This window comes from Lepisma saccharinum, chromosome 5, assembly GCF_977018435.1.
Source record: "Lepisma saccharinum chromosome 5, izLepSacc3.1, whole genome shotgun sequence".
In the NCBI taxonomy this organism is placed as follows: domain Eukaryota; kingdom Metazoa; phylum Arthropoda; class Insecta; order Zygentoma; family Lepismatidae; genus Lepisma; species Lepisma saccharinum.
The window spans coordinates 11,049,425-11,059,704 of record NC_139233.1 but is presented as its reverse complement, the minus strand read 5'-3'; positions in this window follow the sequence as shown (position 1 = coordinate 11,059,704).

The window sequence follows — 10,280 nt, the reverse complement described above, 5'->3', positions numbered from 1 at the left end:
TTCTTCTCAATGGCAAGAACAGCCAAATGAGGCAGTTTGCATCCAGCATCCTGTTTCGTGCAAGCCTTTTCAAAGATTTTAAGGAGAACCATCTTCGTAACGCTGAAGAGTTTTGGGCAAAATTTGTGTTTCACATTTCAGGGAAATGTTATCACAGGATAAAAAATCAGACAAAGGTTACAGTTATCTCATAATTCAAGAAATATTCTGACCCTGGCATTACTTACTCTTACTCTACCACTCCAACGTATGTCTGTGCTACCCAATTACAGGCACATATGGAGTTCGTGGGAAGAAGTTCTACGAGAAAGAGCGAACCTGCATCTAATGATTGAAGAGTGGCAAATCCTAATAAGCGTTCTTTTACATGCCCGCGATATGTTTTGAATCAAATTTTAAGTGTAATTTGCATTTTAAGGTTCACGTTCAATACATTTCCAAATAATATCCCCTCATTAGCTTCAAGAGTATCGAAGAAATCCCCTTTGTTAAGGTTTCCTCAGACTCATCATCTCGAAATTCAAGTCCCTGAATAGTAAGAAATCGCGATGAATCCACAACAACTGACATGTAGTGTCGGGTTTTCTTCGATCACCTTTGGTCCTGGGTTCGATAGACCAGTGGAGGCACTTTAAACTATAAGTTCAGTCTCAATTAGCCTTACTGTGCATAAAATGGACTTAAAACACCAAATCAACCAACCAACCAACTCTTGAATCAACTTTGAATGTCTTTTAATAATAGCGTTGTCACTAATGACCACGATTAGAATAATTTGCCCGTACTAGAGATGATGTCTTGTGGTCCTGAAAATATTCGTGATGCTTTAAAACCATCCACATTCAACACTTTTTCCCAGTTCTTAAAACTGGTTACAACTTAGGTTAATCTCGGCTATTACAGGACATAAATGAATGAGAAATCACCTATGCCCAGGTCGGCGCTCGAATCTTGGACGAAAGTCACACACACACATAGCTATATATATACTAAACAAATTAATATTTGTTAATCAAGTTGGTATTATAAGCAGGAAAGTGATATCATGCAGAATACACCACTTTGAAAAGGTGAAAATCGTCATACTCTTATAAATGAAGTCTCTTATTATTCGATATTTAATTAACCCTCTGGCGTTGTCACTGCTTCCAACCCTCTAATAACTTCGCTGCTGATAGCTCACCTTCGAAATGGAAGCTTGTGTGTCGGCGAATAATATAAAGAACTTGTGTTCACTGTCCCTCTTTCATTCAAAGTCTGCCGTTTTCCTTTTCAGCTTTTCCTGCAAAACTTCCTGTCAGCAAGCAAACCAAATTACAGAATTTTTATTGCCCCTCCTTTGCATCAACTTTCATTCCTACTTTAGGCCTGGATTTATGGCACTTACCCGCTACTGCAGGTCATCCTCGCCCTATGTTTGGTGTTTGCCCCCTGAAGCAACGGTGTTCATTGTTCAAAGCTAAACATCTGTCAGTGGGGAACGCCGAAAAATAGTCTCGGAATACACCCTGGTCGTAAACAAGCTCCCGCCACCCTGACATTGCCGTCAGCTTCCCTCTGAAGTTCGATAAAACTACTTTGTGAAATGTGTTTAGTAACGAGTGAAAATGTAGACAGTAGATACTACATGTATTTTGCTCATAAACTTGAAGGCTAAATTTACAGAATAAAAAGAACAGCTACAACATTCCTTCATCTGATTTACAGAAAGGCTAATCGGGACTGGACCCACAGTTTAAAGTGGGATTCAAATCACTATGTACCTTCACCGGGTATCGAACCCGGGACCCCTTGATTACAAGGCGACGACGCTACCACTGTACCATCGGGGAGTCCCCTCATAGAACAAAGTTTCCTTCTACGACGATTATACAGAACTTAGTGCACTTCCTTCATTTGAAATATATTCTATATCAGCCTCAGTATTTCGTTATTACAATCCAAGGAATAGTATTCTCCTTAAATAAGAAAAAAAGAAATTAAAAAAAGCATTGGAAATAATCTTCAAACGGACGTAAAAAAATCGAATCCAACCACCTGTAGAATGCCTGAGGGAAACAAGAAGAATTTTCTCAACAAAGACATATTCGAAATTTCTATAACATTCTAATAATTTCGCAACCCGTGCAAATAATCATTTGGTAAAATCTTGTCGTGGTTCCCTGTAAAGACTAAAATCACCAAATTACTTCTTTCCATATTTCCCGTATTTTCTCCTCCTCTTTAGCTCTCAGCTGTTCGGAGTGGGATAATGCAAGATTATTTGTCCCTAATTATCTCCTTCTCTTAGTCTTGCTTATAACTTGGACTCCTTAATAACTTTCCCAACAACTCCTTATCAATTTGTACTGCCATGTTTCCTACAATGCTTTTCCTACTTCCTAATAACAATCACTTCTGTACACCCTTTGATGTAAAAATTAAATAATAAAAATAAACCATATCCGTCGGTCCGTTTATCTTTCCAACCTATAGATCTGAGACTATTTTTACAAGATAAACCTCGGACGTAGACATTCCACGATCTTTTGGCCCCTCCTTCCACCTTCTCTACCTGCCCTTTTACTTGATGTTATTCAGAATTGTATTAGTATCTGGAGTACTATCGTAACATAAAGTTATTAACCTGGAATAAATTGAAAAACAAAAATGGGGAGTAATGCTGTGTTTCGAAAGAGTATAGAAAATAAGTTTAGGTATTCATTCATTACTCTCTCTAGAATAGTCTTATTTTGACTTAATACACGCTTATCAACGTTTCTAATTGAAACATTTTATTCCAAGCAAATAAGTATTTGCAACTGATTAAAAATTTTGCTTTTATTTTTTTCGACACATTCGAGACGAGACGAGACTTTTCAAAAGCCGTCCCGTCCCGTCTCGCGTCTCGTCTCGAAAACGAGACGAGAAAGGCATTCCGTCTCGTCCCGTCTCGAATTTCAAAAGGCTTGTCCCGTCCCGTGAGCAACACTAGCTACGGCGGAGCAAAATCCAGTCTACTCGACAAAATAGATATATTACAAAGAAAAGCATTGAGAATTTGTTTAGGTCTTATGCAATGAAGCCCCAATGTAAGTGTTTATATGGAGAGTAAAGAAACATCTTTGAGTCACAGGCGAATTCAATTAACAATAAAATTCCTCCTTAAATCATGGCAAAATCATCCTCATCCATTTAATAAATTGTTTGAAATACAAAAACAATGGGCTGAAGCCGATGTAATAAATCCTCATACCACCTCATATTTCTTTGTGTACTGTCATTACTTATTTCCAGAATTTCGATTTAATACTTTCACTCTCTTACATCCTTTGATTTATCAGCTAGATATTCCATTATATACCCAATGTTCAATTCACTTCAGAGATTTAGGTTTACATGCATTGTACAGAGAAAAATGGCCAATGCATGTAATGATTTACACCGATGGTTCTAAAAATAACAAAGGTGTAGGATGTGCCTATTACACCCCAGAGAAAAACATTTATCAACAATTTAGATTACCTATAGATTCATCTATTTTTACTGCAGAAAGTTACGCTCTATACAAGGCCTTACAATGTGGAATAGCTGAAGATTTTTTTAAAAAATCTTCTCCTTACAGATTCTCTGAGTGTTCTTCAAGCATTATCTACATCCTATCCCAAATTATGTCATCAATCATATCTTATTATTTTAATTATTCAACAAGTTCAATTTGCTTGCAAAAGGAACATTGACATACAATTCAGTAATGTTAAAGCACATAATATTAACGTAGGAAATGATCGAGTGGACTTATATGCTAAACAGGCCAGAGAATTTCAACTCATAAGTTTCAATAGGTTAATGTATACTGATTTATTACCACGAGTGAAGATCAAAATTATGGAACAATGGAACGAATGGTGAGTAGTACAGGTGGCCCGGTTCTAAATCCTCATTTGGGGCTCGAATCATCATGTGGGGCTCGCAGTGGTGCCAACTCACCCCCCGAAAATTTCACCAACTGATATTTTGAAGCCTTTCACGGTGTATGTTAACCTCACAAGCAGTGTTGCCAACTCGGCGTAGCCTTTTATGGTGTATGTTAACCTCACCAGCAGTATTTCCAACTCGGCGTAGCCTTTCACGGTGTATAATTTTTTTAGCTTTTTTTTTTGTGTGTGTGAGTGTACATGTGTTCGGGCGAGGCGTAGCTTTTTACGGTGTATGTTAACCTCACCAGCAGTATTTCCAACTCGGCGTAGCCTTTTATGGTGTATGTTAACCTCACAAGCAGTGTTGCCAACTCGGCGTAGCCTTTTATGGTGTATGTTAACCTCACCAGCAGTATTTCCAACTCGGCGTAGCCTTTCACGGTGTATAATTTTTTAGCTTTTTTTTTGTGTGTGAGTGTACATGTGTTCGGGCGAGGCGTAGCTTTTTACGGTGTATGTTAACCTCACCAGCAGTATTTCCAACTCGGCGTAGCCTTTTATGGTGTATGTTAACCTCACAAGCAGTGTTGCCAACTCGGCGTAGCCTTTTATGGTGTATGTTAACCTCACAAGCAGTGTTGCCAACTCGGCGTAGCCTTTTATGGTGTATGTTAACCTCACCAGCAGTGTTGCCAACTCGGCGTAGCCTTTCACGGTGTATGTTAACCTCACCAGCAGTGTTTCCAACTCGGCGTAGCCTTCTTTGAGGCTTGGGTTTTTTTTGCCAATTTATTCAAAGAAAATTCTACTATATAATTTTTTACTGGCTAAGCTAACCTACAAATAGGAATTGGCAGCACTGACGAGGCTCGAATTATTATTTGACGCTTGAAACAAATCGCTAAATATAAAATAAAATAACAATGCCTATGAACCTGTTTGGCTTCAGGAAGCAGGCTATGGAGGCATTCGCCCAAAGTGCACCGTCGCCACCTGCGAGCTTGGACCTGTTACCCTCCCTATTATCTAAACTCAACGGTTTGTTGATTATACACTTGAATAGCATCCTGACCCAGTACGACGAGGATGTGGGCAAAACTTTCTACATATTCAACAACAACTTGAATTATTACCAATTCCCCATCTCCGGCAAACTGCAGTTTGACATGAATCCCGAGAATAAAGGAGAGGCCAAAATTTCCTCCGGCAAGAACATCTATCGCATCAAACACGATAGGATGAACAGTACCACCACGTACGATGTATCTGCTGGCGATCGCCTGTACATAGAGCTCTTGGACGACTACGACAAACTCATCCCTTTTTTCATAGAAATGAAAATTAGCTATCCTATAATAAATAACAATAATGCCTAACGATATTTTTGGCCATACGAAACGCGACGACCATGGCGACGAGCTTCTCATGCTCGACGTCAGGGTCAAGAAGTTGCGAAGCGATCTGCAGGCCCTCCAGTCCACGCTCAACTCCAGCCTCCAGTCCGAGATAGCTAGCTTGCAGTCTCAGTGCTTGGACCCTGTACTCAAGATTGATGCAGAGCTAAAATCGCTGCTGCAAAAATACACCGACCTTGCGTCGATAGACAATCTCGACAAGCTGGCACTGAGTGTGGGCAATCTGCAGAACGAACTTCTGAAGCTGCAACAAACGCAAACCTCAGACGTTGAACAGCTGAAACAACGCTTGCAGGACCAAACAAGCAACATCCAGACCGAACTGCAAACTATCATCCAGAGCATTAAAACACAAGACGACTACGATCGCGTGAACGCTAGTATTGCTAAATTGCGCGAACAGTTTCAATCTTTCAAAATCCCTACGTTGGAAAGCATCAAGGCTGAGCTACAAACGGACGCTTTGCATGCGGCCATCAACGAAGTAAAAACTAAACTCCAAACACTGGAGGATTTTATCAACAATCTACCGTCGTCTAGCGAACTGAACGCCATTGCCCGTAGCGTGGCCAACATCAAAGTCCAACTTGAGACCTACGAGGATTTCGGGAAGCTGCAAGGCACCATAACCCATATTGAGGATGCACTTGCTGTCATTAGAAATGATCTGGCGAACGTTCACGATGAGCTGGAAACCAAACTGCCGGGCATCAGGGATACACTGGCCAATGTTCAACAGCAAATCGCCAAACTGGAAAATCTGAATGCAGAATCCGAGTTGTCTCATTTCCATCACTTGATCGACGACATACAAACTAAGTTGGAAACCCTGCAACAATCTACTCCCACCCAGGATGACATAACACAACTGCAAGAAGGCATACGTGCTGCTGCCGATGCCTCCGAGTTGGACGCGGTGAAAAAAGCTTTGGAATCGCTCCAAAACACGGTGGCCACCCTGCCTACCTCTCAGGAATTGAAAAGCGTGAAGAGAACTCTCAACCGAATACTCAAATCCGACGACATCAAAAACATCCAATCCGAAATTGAATCGATACGGGGGTCTGTCGCGACTTTACCTACCAACCAGAACATCACCGAGCTGCATGAATTGTTTGCGGAAATTAGAACCCAGGTCCACGACCTTGTAATACAGAGCTCCAAGTTGACGCTTGTAGAAAGCCTGCAGCAGATTATTGCCAGCGTGAAAGAGCAAATTGGGAGTATCGAGGCAAGTCAGGAATCGACTATAGCTAATTTCAGCACCCAACTACATGACTTAAATGAAAAATTCAAGAGCCTTATTGTCGATGTAAAGATCAAACCAAACTACGACACTGTTGTTCATGCTATCGAGGAACACCTGGAATCGGTGAATGGCAGATTGGAGGATATAGAGACCGAGGTTCGAACCAACGTAAACACTCTAAATGCCAGCATCGACAATCTCAAGTCTACGATTGTCATCGAACTGTACAGCATACCAAACAGAGAGTTCTCCTCCCCTTTCAATCCAGGTTACAAACTCTACATGTTGACTCCTGCAAAAGCTTATCATCAATTTTTCCTCGCTGGCACACTTCAGTTCGTCAAGGTTTCCTACTGGTCTTTGCCTCACGCAACCCACTACCCAATCATGACCGTGACGAACATTGGCGATGAGCCTAAAATAAGAGGAGTTGAGCTGGTCGATTTCACACACCCCGAAAGTCGCGAGACTGCCTATGCCGAAGATGCCACTCAAATTATCGACATAGAAATAGGTGACAAGCTGTATATAGAAAACCCAGCATTGTCTGCAGCCAGAAATCCCATCCAGGCTATATTCTTATTTTCGCGCCATGTCTAGGCAGGGTATCGTGAACGAGCTGCATAAACCTGCACGACGAAACTACAAACGACTGGCGGTGGTGACCAAAGGCGTGGATGACCTTTGGCAGGCTGACCTTGTGGAAATGAGTAGCGGCAACCTGAAAAATTTACATAAAATCAACAAAGGATACAAGTATCTTCTTACTGTTATAGATACATTTTCAAAATTTGCGTGGGCTTTGCCCCTCAAGGCTAAAACAGGTGTGTGCGTAATGGAAGCATTCAAAACTATTTTCAATGAAAGTGGCAGGCGACCTCGATTTCTTCAAACGGATAACGGAAAGGAATTTTACAACTCGATATTTCAACAGTTTGTTCAGAAACAAAATATTCAACATTACTCGACTTTCAGTCACATCAAAGCCAGCGTAGTGGAACGTTTTAACCGTACTCTCAAAACACGCATGTGGAAACGATTCACGCTTCAAGGTAACCACAAGTGGGTCAATGTGCTTCCGGAACTCGTAAACGACTATAATCACAGTTTGCATAGCACGATACGCATGAAGCCTGCCGATGTCAGCAAGTCTGATGAGGCACAATTGATCTCTACTGTTTATTGCCCCAAGTACCGGCCCACTAACAAAAAACCGAAATTCAAAATTGGAGACCAAGTAAGAATTAGTAAATTTAAGCGCATGTTTGAAAAAGGCTTTACCAAAAACTGGAGTACGGAACTTTTCACTGTTGCTCGATTGTTACCCGGTAACCGTCACACGTATATAATAAAAGATAATCGCGACGAAATTTTGAAAGGGCGATTCTACGAGGAGGAACTCTCTAAAACAAAATACCCCAATACGTATCTTATCGAAAAAGTATTACGTAGAAAAGGTGACAAACTGTTGGTGAAATGGCTGGGACTCGAGGAAAAAAGTTGGATCGATGCAAACGAGGTGATTGTGTAACGGGTGCTTGGGATGTGGTGAGGCGACTACCAGATTTTCCCCCGGAGCGTCAGGCTAGGAAAAACGGCGAACTGTTGCCGGACAACATTCGCTGCCTTATTGTCGGACCTTCAGGGTGTGGGAAAACAACTTTACTTATTGATAATTTTCTTCTTGCTCCCGACTGGTTAGATTGGAAGAACAGGCACTTGTATGTTTTTTCCAAAAGTTTGGAGCAAGCAAAATATCAACAGCTGACAAAACTGTACGAAGGGCTGAGCATAGCTACTTTTGCCTCCGAAGTAATGCCACTAGACTGCTGCCATGAAAATTCGGTGGTGGTCTTCGACGATGTCATCCTGGAGAACCATAACGAAATTCGCAATTTTTTTACACAGGGGCGGCACAGAGGCATGGACTGCTTCTACCTTGCTCAGACTTTTTCTAAAATTCCCAAGCAGCTTCTCCGAGACAACGCTAATTTTATTTGCTTGTTTCGTCAAGACCACACCAATTTAAAACATGCTTACGATGATTATGTAGGCGGGGACATGAACTACAATCAGTTTTCCAAATTTTGCTCTTCATGCTGGAATCAAGATGATTTCGGATTCGCCACGATAGACATGACGAGGAAACCCAATGACGGAAAATACAGAAACAAAATAAACAACTTTCTAAACGTTGCGACGTTACAAGAAACGTCTTGACGTATTATAAATAACAAATGATGAAACGCAAACTCGCAGACGACAACTTGAAGCTGCGCGACTACCTGGCCAAACGCTTCAGGGGTTGGAAATCAGAGAATCGCGGAATTTACGAAGAGAAAAAGCGACAGGACCAACCTATTATTGATGCTATAAGTGGACTAGGTAAAGACATCAAAGATGTTACCGAGCAAAATAAAGATTTAATCAACGAGCTCGTGCCACTTGCTGCTCGAAATTATGCTGTGCCTACACCGATATCCAGTATTCACACTACCCCGTTCGAACTTGGAGCTGCACCTCTGAGACGTCAGGTTCTAGGCAGTACCTCTTCGGACAAGGTAGTTGAATTAGGTCCGTTCGCGAGAGATTACCTGAGCACTGGGAAATTTGAAAAGGACGAGGTGTTTGGATTGTACCCCTCTGTGGAACTTAACGAGGGTGTGGTTTGGAAAATTGGAAAGTCAAAAGTTACGTTCGAAGGTGACGACGTGAAAATTAATTTGGGCGAGAAGAACAGCTGGACTAGGTATCCTGGCACTGTGGGCCTGTGGGAACTTATCACCAAAAAGCAACCTAAAGATTACACAGACGAGGATTACCAAAGTTACACAGAAATTTTAATCATGACGGATGCCCTGTACCAAAACAACGATGCAACACAGAATCGCGTAAAATCAAGCAGTGGAGAAAAATACAGGAACCTCATCAAGCCAATATGGAACCAGCTCAAGACTGGCAGCGGTGTCAAACTCTACAATACCCTACCTAAAGAGTTTGTTTGGGTAGACGACGTAAGGAAGCTTGTAGATCGATTGCTGGTTATCGCAGGCGAGGAAAATGCAGGCAATCGCAACTTCCACAACGAGAAAGTGGGCATCATGGACATGATTAGCACCAAGCTTAGCAACTTTATTGTCAACGACAACAAAGGTATAGGTTACCTTATCAAAATCATCAACACCCTGCCTCCCAAATTCTGGAATGTGGCCGAGGGTCGAGGTCTCGTGAACGACATCATCAACAAGCTACCCTTCGAGATGCACCTACCAGGTTACCAATACTGCGGACCGGGTACTAAACTGGAACGGCGACTGGAGAGAGGTGACAAGGGGGTAAATCTGCTGGATGCTGCATGCAAGGATCACGACATTGCTTACAACACATATACGAATTTAGATGCGCGTCACGATGCTGATAAAAAATTGGAGCATGCCGCGTTCGGGAGACTCGTCAGCAGAGACGCCTCGCTGGGTGAACGGGTTGCAGCATTGGGCACGACCATTGCCATGAATACAAAACGAAAATTGGGGTGGGGGCTGTAATTAAATAACATACAGTAAAAAATGTCTACGCATATAACAGACTTACCAACAGAAGTGTTATACAAAATATTTACATTTATTTTCGACGATAGTCACGAGGATGTTAAAAAGCTTATTGATTTAGTTAAAATAACACCACAATTTCGCTTGCCCTGTGAAATGCTACTTCTGG